Below are 16,156 nucleotides of genomic sequence, written 5' to 3' on the forward strand. Positions count from 1 at the left end.
CACTATCCTGTGCATAGCAGGAGCTCAGCAAATGCCCATGGGCAGTGGCCATGGCAATTGCTGTTTAAAATCATTACCAGGGCCTGACTTCTGAGGATGGTACATGCCTCTGGTTATGGGGCTTTACCTCTCTCAGCCCTCTCTCTGCAGTACAGTGACCCACAAGCACCACTTTAGTGTTTTAGAAACATTCATGGTGCTGATTTTATTTTCACTTTGGTTAGAGGCAGATGCAGCCAGCAGCACATCCAGCACCAGAGGCAGCATTAGCTTCCGGGGCTGGGATTTCTATCTCCAGTTTTCTGGAGAGCTCTCTAATGTACACTCAGTAGTTTGAACTTGGCCATAATTACAGTCTTATTATCCTCACCAGCTTTACTTATCTCATTATCTCCTCCCTCCCGTGTTAGAGGTCAGTGGAACATCCCTTTTATTAGCCACTTAATACTTCTATCTAGTAGTTCAACCCTGATTGATCCACTTAAGGTCCTTCTTTGTAGTTAACTTGCTGACATTTGAGATTCCCACCCCTCAAGTCCTTTTGCTGGGCACAAGCTGCCCAGTTCTCTGGACCAGAAGTTTATTACTGTTGATTTTATAGGGGAGAAGTCATGTTTCCTCATTGCTCAGTTGAAAACCACAATATTTCAATACTTCCTTTTCCCTCTGTTTGTTCTTAAGGTTTGCTCTTCTAGCTTCATGTGTTTTTCTACCCTTCTTTCTAAAATTTTTGTAGAAGTTTGTGGACATGCAATTATGTTCTTTTGTAGGAAAGGACAACCTCATGACTAAGCAGGAGAGAGAATGGTGGATCATCTTTAAGTGTGTGTGCTCATGTGACAAGACACAGGTGTGTACTAAAAATGGCACATAATATCGATTCATTCTACAAATGTTTAATGGACATCCCTCCAGGATTCACTGACAAAGGGACAAAATCATCTCAAATCATACTTTCTTTCTACTCCTCAGCCTGTACAGTCTTTCCCAGGAAAATAGGTCTGCAATTTGTGTTTGTTTTCAATGTCTAGCATGATAATAAGTTTGCAATACATATCTACATATTATACTGACGTCTGTGCAGTGTGCCCCTGCGGGTAGTGGTGGAGGGTTGAGAGGGCAGGGAAACTGAGAGGATGTGGGAGATTAAGATGGCTGGGCATGCACAATGTTTGGAGTCACAGTCAGATACTGTCCCGTGGAGGGGAATTCACTAGAGCCGTCCTCATCCTCTTAGTCCAGCCTGGTCCAGACAGCCAGCTAGCGGAGGAAGAGCGAGCGTGTAGTTTGTCCAGGTCGTTATACTTAAGTCAGTCTCCCAGATGCCCCTAAAAGTTGTAAGGTTACCTGTGGAGTTGATGGGGCAATGAGGGAGAGAGGGTCCTCTAGTGATCCATAAAGATGCCCCAGCCAGGATTAGTAATCAGGAAATTGATCCACATTAGCTACATGGCATTTTGGGGGGACCTCCAGCCACATGGTTCTTCATTTGGGAAATGGCTGTTAGCAGTGCATCAGCCTCCCCTGAGGGCTTGTTAAAACACTGTCAGCCAGGCCCCAGAGTTCCTTGTTGTGGGTCTGGGAACGGCCAGGGAATCTGCATTCCTAATATATTTCTGGGTGAGGTTGATGCAGTTGGTCCTGGGAGCAAAGGTTGAGAATCACTGGCCTGTGTTTCCCCTGTCCGCCTCTAAATGTTCCTCCTCAATGTGTTTCTTTAGAAGCTTCCCAAGAGCAAATTTTCTTGTGAATTGGCGACATAACCAGAAGGGCATATCATATACACATTTGGTTGGGGTAGTGTCTTTTTAATTTCAATTTTCAAACATAAAAAATCAAATCATAACATACACCGCTCCAGCCCCCTCATATTTAATAGACGTCAGCAGTTTGCCATGTGCCCACCCTGACTCTATTGCTCATGTACAGGACTCGCAGGGAGCCATCTGTTGACTTTTCTCCCAGCTGTACTCTAGAGGTGTTCCTATTGTCTCCTCTTTACAGGGGAAGAGCCTGGGGCTCAGAGATGTGCAAAGCCACTTGCCCAAAGGACCCCAGAAAACAAGCAGGCCCAGCTTTGAGTCCAGTGAGGTGAGCTCCAGGCCATCTATGCTCCTCACGCCACAGTGGTGCCCTCAGGTCTTTAGATCTTTCTTTTCTCTTCTTAAGGAAAAAAAATTACAGATTCAGCTGAAGTTTTGTCTGTGCCCTGTCCCCGACCTCATTTCCACTTATGCAGGAGCCCACTCTCCTGGACCTGGCTGTCTCTGGGAGGGGCATGTTCAGGATCGCACTTGGTTCTTTAGGAGTGGAACCAGCTTTCTACTTTCTGTATGAGTTGGTATTTTGGTTATGGAGAAAACACCAAGGACTTTGTTGAGAAGATTAATGCCTTTATAGCTCTTCTCAGCTGCAGGGACAGTGTCAGGTGTCCTACAGAATGTGGACATCTCCCTGCCCAGGCAGTGTTTCCAAGCTCCTCTGCTCCCACCTGTTCCTCCTCAGTGACAGGCTCTGTTGCCTGGTCATTGGCTGTGGCTTCTCTGTGGCCTCTCTCCCTGGACACCATATTCATTTATTCATTCACTTACCATCAAACGTTATTGAGTACCTTCTAGTGCCAGATGTTGCCTAGAGCCTGGGAATGCAGAATCTGAACACAGTGCACTGAGTGAACAAGGCAGATGATCCCTGCTCTCAGAGCACTCACCCCAACTTCCCTCTAGTTCTCTCTTCTTTGAGGTTTTCCAGATTTTTCTAAGCTCGCTGCTCTGTAGTCTAACCACCAGACTGTTGTCCTCTTAAGTCCAGCCCTGATTCTCGTATCCTGGCCTCTGCTTGTCCAGGAAGAAGGTTAGGGTGCAAATATCTCTCTAAGCATTGAGGGCAAGCATGACTCAGACATCTAAAGCTGAGATTTTACGTTAGACATCGATTAGTGGGACAACCCTGTTTTAAGGCAAAATTGTTGATGGAGGTTCAAGCCACAAAGTCATAAAAGAAGAGCTGCCCAGGTGCATGTGAGACAGAAGAGCTGGGAGCTGGGAGCCCCACCCTTGACTCAGAGATTGCTGGACGTTCCCTGAGGCATCTGCACAGCCCGTGGGGTGCTACGGAACCCAGTCTAACACCTGCTACTGAGGAAGGTGCACGCTCTCTGGCTTGGGCACTATGGCTTGGGGCCCTGCCTACTGAAATACTGAAAGATGGGGGAAAACAGTGGGCGGCTCCTCATTCCCTTGCACCAGGTTCAGGGTCTTTCAGGGCTGCTCCTGGGCCTGCGGTTAGTTACGGGTATCTCTGTCTTTTGGCCTGGCTTCCTGGGTCGCTCATTTTGCTCTTGTGTTCTTTTTGTTGTTGTTGTTGTACTTGTCGGGACTTATTTTCTTTGAAGAAAAAGGGCTTCAACCACATATTATGAGAAATTGGTTCTGACACGTATTTCTATTCTGTTTCCAAAGAAGTTTCCCTATACATTTTCCCAAAGTGTCATTAAACTCTAATAGGCTTCCCCGATAACCCCCCTCCCTACCCCACGCCTGACTTAGCCAAGCGTTTTCTAGAAACAAGGTGACTCTTATTTAAGGATTCTAAATGTATTCCAGTTCTTGGCAGTCTTAAGCACACAGCTGAATGCGTGCTAAGTCTAGCATGGATAATTACACCAGCTGTGACCTTTTAGAAACATGTATTTGGACTAAAGCAGTGTTTAGTCACTTTTGATTGACTTAGGTTTTACTTGGTTTATGTTTGGTAAACTTCAAATATTTGCTTCCATATAAGCTGGTTAAACTCCCAAAGACAGCACTGCCTGTGGTCTGCTGTGTGCAAGGTCCCCCGAGATACCAGCCACACAATGAACTGTGTGTGTTTTGCTTGTGCACATGCACACGTGCACACAATTTGAGGCAAGTGGAGTGGCTGGTGACACTTGGAAGTAATGTAGCATGACACTGCCATGCATAGGGTGTGAAGTCCGAAAGGGCACTGGCTGTCAGGAGAGGAGCATGAGCTCCTGCTGCTTTAAGACAGCACCACACAGCTGCCAAAGTGATGGGAGAGAATGCTTGGAGATGAGCTGCCTTCTATTCATGCTCAGCAGCCCAAGGTGACCTTGTACAAGCTCTCACAGTGCCAGAGCAGTGAGCTCGGGCCTGGGCTGCCCTCCAGGGGCTTCCAGCTCTAAGTGGCCTCAGACAATGATAAACAGCTCCTGAGAGGTGACGATGTGTCATAAACGAGACAAAAGCCATCCTCTCCCCACCTCCTCCTTCTCCTCTTTCTCCTTCTCTTTGTCCTCTCCTTGCCTCTTTTTCTTTTCCTTCTTTTGTGGACCTAAAGTATTGATTCTAAAGCTAGAAAAGGGACCACTAGAACCATCTCCTCTGCCAGCCCTGTAAGCCCAGCTCCATTTCAACAAGGGCCCCACAGCCGGGTCTCTGCTCAGCTGAGACCAAGCAGCTCACTGCAGACACGTGGCAGCTGTTCAGCAGTGCCTCAGGAAGCTCCCCAAGGCCAGTCCTTGCCCTGCAGGATGACTGGGTCTGCAGCCCCAAACTGCCAGAACCCAGGTGCTATAGGAGACCACACAGCTGGCCTCTGAGCCACGACTTCAGCTTCATCAAGTGCCTCAGGTTAGGGATGATGCCAGTCTCCTGCTGGGGCTGGGCTATCAGTCTGGATGCGAAGCCAGTGGCCTCTGGCAGCAGGAATCACTGTGGACAAACCTTCCTGGCCTCAATGTCACCCACACTCGCCTCGCCTCACACTGGGAATGTGCTTGCATAATGTGCTTGTCTGGTAACTGCACCATTGAGATACCATGCATAACACACAAATATTTAAAGGGTGCAGTTCAATGTTTTTTTGGTATATTCTCAGAGTTGTGTACCAATCTCTACAATTAACTTTAGAACAACTTTGTCACCCACAAGAAAAACCCTTTATCATATGCCCATTCCTGTCCCCAACCCTGGGGACGCCTAAACTGCTTTCTGATTATAGATTTGCCTGTTTGGACATTTCATATAAATGGAATCACATGATATAAGGCCTTTGTGACTGGCTTCGGGCACTCAGGTAATGTCTTCAAGTTGTCTCCATGTTGTGGCACCTGCCAGAACTTCAATCCTTTTTTGTGACTAAATAGTACTCCATTTTTTGGCTGTGCCAGATTTAAATTAACTGGTCATGGGTTGAGGGACATGTTGTCTCTACTTTTTAGCCATTGTGAATAATTCTACTATGAATGTTTGTGCATAAATTTTGTACAGATCTACTTTCATTTCTCTTCAATATACTCCCAACAGTGGAATTTCTGGTAAATCTAGGTTGAGCCTTTTGAGGAACTGCCACAGTCTGGCTGGGCACAAAATCAGGAGCCACTCAAGCAGGAACAAACTTTATTTTTGAAACTGCCGCCAATGCTCCACATGCTCCCGGGAAGATTGTCGACCAACCCACGTGGCGTTCTCCTGGAACCCAACAGGAAATCCCTCCTCCAGAATTCCCTCCTACCGCACTTCCCTAACCAATGGGAACTCTCCAGGAGTCCTGTAGCAGGCCTAGGTGGACAGCAGGAGTCCAATATCCATATGAATGCAGATCTTAACATAATCATATCATCTCAATGGCTTGCTGGCATCACCTTTCAACCAAAAATGCCATGCATCATATTTCTTGGCTGTGGCTCTTAGCAAGGAACTGCAGCCTGTTTTCTACAGTGGCTGCGCCTGTTGTACATTCCTATCAGCTATGGATGAGGTTCCAGTTTTTCCATCTCTCTGCTAACGATTTTTGTCTGTTTGATTACAGCCATTCTAGCAGATGTGGCTTGATTGGAATTCAGTGTCTCTTGAAATCTGCATTTCCACTTCGCTGTGTCCAGGTCTCCTCTGCTTGACAGCCCCTGAGGTGCCTGCCAAGTGCTCAGCTCATGGCACATGCTTGAGCTCCCTGGTTAGATGGGAGGACAGGTTTTCCACACTTGCTGGTCCCAGAGACACTCCATTTTTCACATCTGAGCACCCCTATAACCTCTGGCTTTGCATTTCAGCCTAGGGATGACCGTTCCTTCCATTAATCCAAGGGAACTCAGTTTTTTAGGAATATTCTGCTTTTAATGCCTCCTAGTGCTCCATAAAAGCCCAATGAAGTAACTCCCTGCAGTGCTCCCCACATAGGGCCCGGCCCAGGGTGTCTCCAACAGCTGCTACCCTCGTCCTTCCTTGTGTCTTATGCGTGAGTGTCCCATGGCTGCTGGAACAAATTTCCATACACTTGATGGCTTGTTTCAAGCCATCAAGTGTGTGGAATGTACTCCCTTACAGCTGTGTGGGTCAGGAGTCGGGCACGGACTGGATTCTTCCGGAGGTTTCAGGGGGAATCTGCTCTCTGGCTTGTTTCCTCTTCCATCACTCCCCTCCCTTGGCTGTGGCCCCTCCCTCCATCTTCAGAGCCAGCATTTATCACTACAGCTCAGACTTGGCTTTCACAGTCATGCCTCCTTCTGATTATCTCCCCCTGTGACCCTCCTCCACCTTTAAGGACTCCATGGTCACATCGGCCCATCCTGATAATCTGTGCACAATGATCTCCTGTTTGAAGTTCAGCTGACTAGAAACCTGGATTCTGCACTGATGTTAACAACATATTCCCAGGTTCTGAGGATCTGTATCTTCAGGAGTCAATATTCTGTGTCCCAAAGCTTGCTTTTCACTGCTCCTCCTCACGCCTTCTCCTGCCTTCTTCTCTCCTTTTCTTTCTCTCCCTCCCCTCCCTCCACTTGCTCCCCCGACACTTTAAGGGGAGGAAATGGAGCTGATTCCCATTGCTGAGCACCTGCAGGCCAGTGGAATTCTGGGTCACCACCCAACTCCAAAGGCAGTAGAAACTGTCCATCAAAATTGGCCTTGTAACTTGAAGGTCTTTCAGGGTGTATTTTTTAATGAAGGTTTAACTTCATAAGATTCATTTCTTTGAGGATATTATGGGTTTGCAAATTATAAAATGCAATTCTTTCATCTTTAATCAGAACTATTCAAAAGGCAAATCATTCAGGCATCATACAAAAAGAGGGTAAATTGCTGGGTGGTGCAGTTGTGTTGAGAAGCTGGGAAGGAAATGGAGAGAGGGGCCCATGGTGGGACTTCTATCTTGTAACCTTCAATTCTGTCCCCGGTCAGGGCTGAAGCTGAAGAAAGGGCTTGGGTCTATAACTGGCTTAAACCTTGGAAAAGATAAACTTGGAGAGTAAACTGGGGAAGGAAGTGGGCAAAGATAATGGAGTCACAAAGCAATCTAGACTTTCTTTTTAAAATCTTCTTTGAACACATTTGCAAGATGACAGATGAGAGCAATTTTATTCATTCAACAACTCTTTGCTTGGGATGTGCAGTTTGCAAAGAGAAATATTATGCAATGGTGTGAGGCAAGAAGATAGAAGATAGATAGAAGAAAAAGAAATAAAAAGGCCCAGAAATCAATACCCTCACCCTCTGTGAGCTGATGCTAATGTGACCACACATTGTGCACCCCAGGCTTGGGAGGGGCAGGCTGTGAGTTATGTGGGGGATGCTTCTCATTTCCTGGCCACCCAGCACCCACATCTTTCTTAGATTTCGGAGTATTGGTGGCACTTGTTATCCTGCCTCCCAATGTAGAAGCCATATCTTGAAGATTCCCTAAAAGCAGAGAATCTTCTAGAGAGATTCCCTAGAAGAGGGCATGTGGGGAAGGAGGGACAGGCAGAGTGGTCCTGTCAACTGAGTGCCCACCAAGAACTGGGCATCGTGCTGAGTGTGGTACACGGATTCTCCTATTAAGTTTGCACTGGATGTCTGTCCTAGGTGTGGCCCACCAGAATTGCATTGGGCCTGGACAAAGGGTAATCAGGCTTCATCGATGGCAACTGTGAAGTCTCCTCACACTGTGGAAGCAGCACCCTCTCAGCCTGTCCTCCAAGACTGCCTTGGTTCTTGCCCATTTCCCAGCTTGGGTCCTCCATCTTCCAAGCCAACTCATGAGCCTCAACTTCACCCTCTAATTTGTGTCTCCACTGAACATCGTGATATTTGTTTTCTGTTGCTTGCAACTCAGAATACCAACAGATAATACTGCCATTTCTAGCAGAAAATGGGCACAGTTTCTAAGAGAAAATGAGAACTGATTGTGAATACATGAGAAGCCTAGGTGTTAGGGCTCAGGGACTGGCATCTCCCTCCTACAACAAGGGTAAGGTTCTCCTACCAGATCTTTGCAGGATTAGTTCCTCCTTGACATTCAGGTCATAGTAAAATGCTGGGGTCTCAGAGACAATAAGCAACCCTGGACAACCAGCTTGCCCAACTCAGCTTCCTGTCCTCTCTCAAGGACATTCAGAGCCCTGGGGATTGACCTGCTGCCTGGGTCCCACCATCACAGATTCCGATTCAGTTATCTGCTGGTCAGCCTGAAATTTAAAAACCAATGTAGAAGAGTCCAGTGTGCAGCTGAGGTAGAGAGATCCCAACCTGTCCTACCACCCTATTCAATCTGTGCTAGACACTTGACACTTGTAGTGTGTGTTTTCTGTTTTCCTGATTTGAATGCTGCCAGTCTTCCTGCACCAGGGTGTAAGCTCAGTGAGGACAGGGTGTGTCTGGCTCTTGTGGTCATAGGGAGTGTCACCGCAGCGCTAAGTGAGGATCAGGTGGCAAGGTGTTCTTTACTCTTCTCAGCTGGCCACCTTCCAGCTCAGATCTGCTCTGGACGAGGCCTGAGCATCCTCGGGATTTCCTTCTTTACTGTCAGCCCTGGTTCCATGCCTACTTTATGGGCTCAGAGCCTTGGACACTGACATCCCTAGCTTCAGCTTGGGAGGGCAATCGTTAACTTTAAATTCCCTTGGTGAGGTGGGTCAGGGGAGAGATTTGGCTTTATCAGATTATTCAGTGGGAGATTGACAAAACCATACCTCCTCCTGTGGGCTGAGGGTGATTGCTTCTCCTGATCCCTATTGTAGAGCTCTACCCAAACTGCCTGGGATTAAGTTCTGGCTCCACCATGCTCAAGCTGTGTGCTTTTGAGCAAGTTACGTTACCTCTCTGTGCTGCTTCTTTTTTCTCCTCCATGGCTTAAATGCAATTAATTGCTATAGTAATTCTCTTACTAGGCTATTTCTGTGAAATGAGTTTGTATTTTTATTGCCTAACATGGGTTGTGAGTTGTGCTGAAAGTCACCAGCCCTGCAGTTAAGAAGAAATGTTGGGGGAGGGACAGGACACATGTCCTGTCTAATAACCATGATGGTTAATTGAGTGCCCACTAGGAACTAGGCATTGTGCTAGGGTGGTACATGAATTCTTATTAAATTCTCATAACCAGATGAGCCAAGCATGTCTGTGGTGGGAGCAGGGGTGCTGAGCTGGTGGGGGGCCAGGTCATACAGCTGGGAAGCAGATTAGCCAGAATCCAGTCTCCAAGGAGTCTGCCTGATTCCACAGCCCACGGTGAGATGTTGCTGCTGGAACCCGGGCCAAGTGCCCATCAGGGTAGATGCTGCTCCTGGGCCTAAGGGACTGGCTTAAGGAAGGGGGCGAGTAGCAGCCACGAGAGCAGAGCAGGGAGGCTTTCAGGGGCCTGGGCATGAGAACCCCAAGGAAGCAGAGGAGCCAGGGAGTGCACAGGCTGCAGCAGTGGGGCCCACACAGGCAAAGGGGGTGGGAGCCAGAAGAGGATGGCAGCCCCTTCCTGACCAGCAAGACCTCCCGAGGGCTCCACCTATCTCCCCGACTTCCTCTCCCACCTGGGGTCCCCTTGTCTTCCTCCCTTCTTCCCTGATGGAGCAACTGGCACGTTAACCCAGTCACTTAATAAATATTAAGCACATCCAAGACTTGCTTCAGTCAGGGGCTGCACAGGTAGGACAGTGAGTGAGTCCTGCCCTCTCCCCTCCCAGGCTGTGGCACCTGATCACAGCATGACCCCCACAGACCCATGCCAGTCTCTGAGCTTACCTGCCTGAGCCTCCTGTCACATCAGAAACACAGCTGGGGACCAGAAAGAAAGTAATCGCCAGCCTCAGGGGACCCAGGCTGGTTTCCCTCTCAAGGCCCCTCACACCCATTTTATTAGATGATGCTGCGGACTGCAGGGAGCCCAGGGTGCTAAACACCATCCAAGCTCCTCTGACTGCGCCTGGCTGCCTAGATTAGGTAGGTGGAACTGGAGATGAGAAAATGATTGCTTCTCTCCCGGCAGGAAGCCTCCCACGGGGAGGCCTCCCAGGAGAACTCCCGCCTGGTATCCCCGTGTCTCGGGGCAGCCTCGCTCTGGAAAACCACTGCCTTCCCTAGAGCACCTGCCTACCCTGGCTGGAACAGGTCCCCCTAAAATGAGTTTCTGCAGAGGCTCTCACCTCCTGCACCCATCAACAGCCAGAATGCTTCCAAGGTGGAAACCAGCTGAGGGATTCTTTTGGTACCAGGGAATAAACTCAGAGGCACTTGAGCACTGAATGACACCGCTAGCCCTATTTTGTATTTTATTTAGAGACAGGGTCTCACTGAGTTGCTTAGTGCCTTGCTTTTTGCTGAGGCTGACTTTGAATTTGCCATCCTCCTGTCTCAGCCTCCCAAGCTGCTAGGATTACAGGCACCCAACCAGCTGTGGGATTCTCATTCCCACTTTGGCAATTGCTCCCCAAGACAGAGACTGGAGGGAGCATTGGCACCTTTCACCTGCAATAATCAGGACCTGTTCATACCCCTCTGCCTTGGGAAGTGCTCCCTCTCCCTCCTCTCTCTCTGAGGGTGGAACTCAGCTGGGTCCCCACACCTCTTTCAGGCTCTCCTCCCACTACCTTAGCTATTTCTGTTTCTCTAGTAGCTAAGTGGAACCAGGTGAGGAAGTTCAAAATGTAAATTACAGTCTGGAACATATGTAATATCCACCTGGTAAGATAGCAGAGTGTCCTTCTGCTCCCATGTGCTGAGACAAGGCCCTTTTGCCCTTTCTACTACTTGGGATATGGACACAATGGCTGGAGCTCAAGCAGCTACCATTATAACACTGGTGGATCTACCAAATCTGTACTGCCTGGCTTCAGGCTCCCCCCTCCCCTTAAAAAGTAATTTCTATTGATTCTTTAACATACAAAATTTATTTAAGTCACATCCATTTGAAGTGGTAAGATCACAGCTAGAGAGAAAGTCATCTTGTAAGAAATCTATTTATAAAATTCCCATGAAAGCTTTTTTTCTCTGCTATGTTACATATTTTCCTTTTGAAAGGAGCATGCAACACAACGCCAAACTGATTAGCACTTCACCTACTCCCAGTTTGGGGAGAAATGCTTCTTTATTCCAAATCATATACTCTGTAGGGGGAAATGCTCATGACCCAGGCAGGGCCCTTTGCTTCCTCTTTAAAGGCTCCTCCATCAAATCTCTCCTCCTACTAGCCAGTGTGGGGTGCATGCTTAGTTTTTACGCCCTTTCACAGAAAGCAAAGCTTTGAATACTGTACCTTTATGTGCAGATCTACTCTTAAAATAGGAACAAAAGAAAAGAAAAAGAAACAAAACAGAACACGAAAACAAAATACAGTCTCAAAACCCAAACCAGCTGGAAAGAATCCTGGCTGTTTACAAATTAATCTCTGTTTTGCAGAAAATCATTAGATAATAAAATGTGAATAGACTATATACCATAATAAGGAATCCAGTCTACAGAGGCAAGCACAGGCCTGACTCTTGGCCAGCTCACATGTGGCAAGTTGTATGGTTGTGCTCTCAGGTTCCTTCTGTCATAACTCCCAGCTTGTAAGCTTGGCCATTTCATGTGAGCCGTCCTAGTAGAAGCTCAGAAGCATAGGAAACCTGCACTCTTAGTCCTAAAAGGAATACAAAACGGTGGTCCCAACCCACACTGCGTGCTAGATGAAAAGATAAAAATAAAATGTCGAACTCAAGCAGAGTACAAGAGGATGCTTTTAACTAATGGACGTTTGTAAGCCCATTTGCTGGGAAAATCTTACGCACCAAAGGACTTTTAAGACTTATTGCGCTTCCTTTAATATTCACAATAATAAATATGGCATTACTTTACTGAAAAATTTAATGAGAAATTAGACAAAACACACAGCAGCCTACCCAGGTGAACTCCTTCAGTACGTTTTGCACAGTCCATTTGTGCATCTGGTGATCTTGGTACGCGACAGAAGCAGAGGCTGCTAACCAGCTGAGGGCCTCGGGGGCGAGGGGAGGACTGGTGTCAGGGGTTCTCCACACAGGAAAACCCCACAGTGGGTTTCCAGGGGCACTCAACACAGAGGCCCCCGTTTCATCTCTAGCAACACACCAATGTTTTGCTCAAGCCTAGTGTGTGTGAGTGGAGGCGGGAGGGGATGGATGCTGAAGAGGGCAGAGGGTGCTCTTCATGTTGGGCCTTCCTGGCACCTGCGCATGCGTGTTGTTCCTGCCCAGGGGTCTGCAGATCTTATGCTGCTGTTGGGAACCCACCTACACATTTCCTTGGGTGAAAATCTATCTGTAGCAAACTGCTGGGGCTATTTTCCCACCCTTAACAGACACAGTTAATTCTTACTGATCTAGTGCCTCCTGGGTGCCTAGCACTGGTTCAGGCGCATGGACTTCAGTCCCATAAGTGCCTTTTGAGTTTTTTTTTTTTTTTAAATGACATCTTCTCTGCCATTTCCATGATTTTTAGTACCCACAGACTGAACTTTGAGATACTATAAGCCAAACTAGACACATCACCAGTGAGAAAGATCCATCCCTGCCTCCCAGTGGGAAAATCGTATTTGTGACATTACACGTCAGATTTCCAGCTGATGTGAACCTCCAAGTTGGTACACCTTCCTGAAAAGCCAATCAGAAGACACCCTGTTATGGCTTTGGTTTGCTCTCCAGGTCTGACTTCTGCCTGTGTATTCCCCAGGAGAAGAGGGATGCTTTCAGCCAGGACCCGAGTAGCCTCACCGGACCCAGCCCCTTCCTACTAGTTTAACTAAGAGCTACTGCAGTGTTGTGGAAACGGGACATCATTCTTTCTAGAGGTTTCTCATTTGCCCCCACTCTGGGAAGTGGTGCCCAGACTGCAGTAGTCATGGGTGCCTTTCCCTAGTAATGGGCTCCCGAGAAGCTCAAGGATCCATCCTTGAACTGGGACCCGTGCCTGCTTTTGCTCCTTGGTACCACGATGTCATTGGGCACAGTTCTCTTTTCAACTGGGACCCTCCCATCAGTGAGGTGACCATGAATTCCTCTAAAATCTGTACTGTCTGGCTTCAGCCTTTTTTTCTCTGCTCCTCCCTCCAGAGAAAGAGCAAGAGAGGACAATGCTTCTTGCAGAGGTTGCCAAAACTGAGGTCCCACAGGTGAGGAACGCTGATGGGTGGAGTGTCCCTCTGCTCCCATGTGCTTAACTAATTTAAATTAGCAAAAAACGTTCAAAGTAAACACATAAATGACACTGGGCGCCCTAGGAATGCTTTAATGGGAAGAAAGGGCAGGAGAAAGGGTAAGAGTTAAGCAACCCGCAGTTCACAAGGAACTCCTGTTCCAAGCTTTTCAACAAATACAGTTTAAACCTGGAAACACCTTGGGAGCAGGGAGGGGATGGTTTATAAAGATGCAAAACCCCACAAGAGCTTAGAGTGACTTAACTCTGTATTTTTTTCCATACTTGCAACAAATATTTGAAAATAGGTTCTTCCTACTAAGATCTCTGGAGATCCTCTTGACTTCCTATCATGAGGCAGTATGTAGCTTAAGCTGAATCAATGCGACAGAACACACAGTGAATTGGCTGTGTTCCTAAGGAGAACTAACAAAAAGGGCTTCATACTTCTGTAGGACTTCACCTTTGTCCTTCCTGCAATCCCAGTCCATATTATCAGACCCCAGACATGGGCTCTCTCCAGAGCAGGTGAGGCTGAACAGCTGTTAGCTTTGTGTTGCTGTGACGAAATACTCAAGATATTGACTTGAAAGGAGGAAAGGCTTCAGTCAAAGGCCACTTAGCCTGACTTCTTCAGGCCTTGGCAGCATCCTATATGACAGTGGGAACACGTGGCAGAGGAGGCCTGTTCACCTCATGGTGGCTAGGAAGCAAACAGAAGATCAGGCAGAGGCTGGGGTCCCCATGTCTCCTTGAGGGCATGCCTCATGACCTAAATCTCTTCCCCCACGGCCCCACCTCTTACAGGTTCTGCCACCTCCCAGTAGTGCCACAGGCTGGTGACCGTGTTTTGAATATAAGGCAGCTGCTGTTAGGAAGACGGACACTGTGCTATAGCTCATCCATGGTATGCAGCAAGCTCACCAGGGCTGGAGGGACAGAATGTGTGTGAGACACCTGGTTGCTCATTTCTCCCTGACTGAGCCTTGGATTTTGGAGCCTGGGACACAGTAAGGCTTTCCCAAGGGAGTGTGTAACCGTGCACTTAGAAATTTTTTTTTTTAATTTTTAAAGGAAACCATTCATTAAAATGTCAGCTTTGTTCTCAAGTTCCTGGTTTATTTATGATAATATCTTTGAGGAAGAAGGAATAATATTGCATTATAGAGGTTCTGTTTTGATGACTTTAAAGATATCACTTTATAGGGAGAATTCACATAGAGCATAATCAACTGCACTTATGTTCCATTGACGTGACACCACCAGAAAATGAGCATCCAATCTCAGGGACATGGGTGCTCTTTGATCTCCATGGACCATCCAAAGGTCTGCCGAGGGTAGAGCTGGAGCAGAGAACACAGCTCCTAACCTGGAGGTGGTCCCATCTAGTGGGCCATCATCGATTGGTAGTAATTACAGGGGAGAGGTGTTGAGAAGGACTCTGAGGCCAAATCCAAGCTCAGTGTCCATCATGGCATGACCAATCAGTGATGGCTGTGGTGGGTGAGAACTGGGGTGGCATGTGTGTCCTGTGTTCGCCATCCTCAAGGTACAGCCATGGAGCCTCCCCAGAGAAATCCTCTCCACCCAGGTCACAGGATACCGCTGGAGTTGATCTCTCAGTGCTGTGATGAGTGCACTGCCTCATACAGTATAGTAGCTCAGTAAATCAGGCCTGAATACAGACAAGAGGCAAGCGTTTATGTACCAGGGATTGTGTAAGGGAAGAGGGGGCAAGGCAAGTCTTTCGGGCCTTAGAAGAGGATTTGGGGAGGCACTTTGAGTTTTGTTTGAAATCCCACCCCAGAGGTGGCAGCCTCCATTGCCTCTACCTAAGACCATTTAAAGATGCAAAATGTTACAGCTGTCACCAGCACAGCCTTGAAGAACAGGCTGAGCTGCTGGAGCCACAGAGACGCAGCAGGATCCAAGCTTAGAAATATATTTTTCAAATATTTTTAAAAATTTATTTATTTATTCTAATTTGCTATACATGACAGCAGAATGCATTTCAATTCATAGTATACATATAGAGCACAATTTTTCATGCCTCTGGTTATACACAAAGTAGAGTCACACTATTCGTGTCTTCCTATGATATTTTTGAATGCTTAAAAATACAGCCATGCATGAGGTATTACATAGGAAAAGCCACTACATGAAGTGTTTTAATCAATTGTGTCCATTTTGGGATCTTGCTTATCAGTAGCTGGCTTTTGACGTTGGGGGTGCATTAAGTGGAACAGGGCCTGCCTGTCCATCCCATTCAGATGCTCTGTGGACCACACTGAAGCTCTTCTCCATGATCTGCTTAGTAGCCACACAGAAGGGACCTATTGAAACAGGGCAGGCTCCCAAGTGTCTGGAGTGTGGCAGAACTCAAGGACTGGGAGCAGTAGGGAGGCCCTTCTTTCTCTGCTGTTTGAATGGAGTCCCAGCAGTGGTTTCCAGTGAACACACAGGTGAATCTTAAAATTTTGTTCAAAGTTACTTTCAGAAGATTTCAGCCTTTTAAACTGTGTTGTGTGTTTACCAATAGGCATAGTGTATTGCTAGGATGGTAAGATAACGAGGTGCAGTGCCCCTCCCCACCAGCCAGGTGTGACTGTGAGGGCCTGGTGGGGAACTCCCAGCCCTACCCCCCACACTGACCAGGCACCCTGACCTCAGATAAAGGCAGAGCAAGGAGCTTGGACTTCCCTGGCAGTAATGAGGTGGGGCGATGGCAGAGTGGCATGGTACTTGCTAAAATAGAT

The sequence above is a fragment of the Ictidomys tridecemlineatus genome, chromosome 15, assembly GCF_052094955.1.
Source record: "Ictidomys tridecemlineatus isolate mIctTri1 chromosome 15, mIctTri1.hap1, whole genome shotgun sequence".
NCBI lineage: Eukaryota > Metazoa > Chordata > Mammalia > Rodentia > Sciuridae > Ictidomys > Ictidomys tridecemlineatus.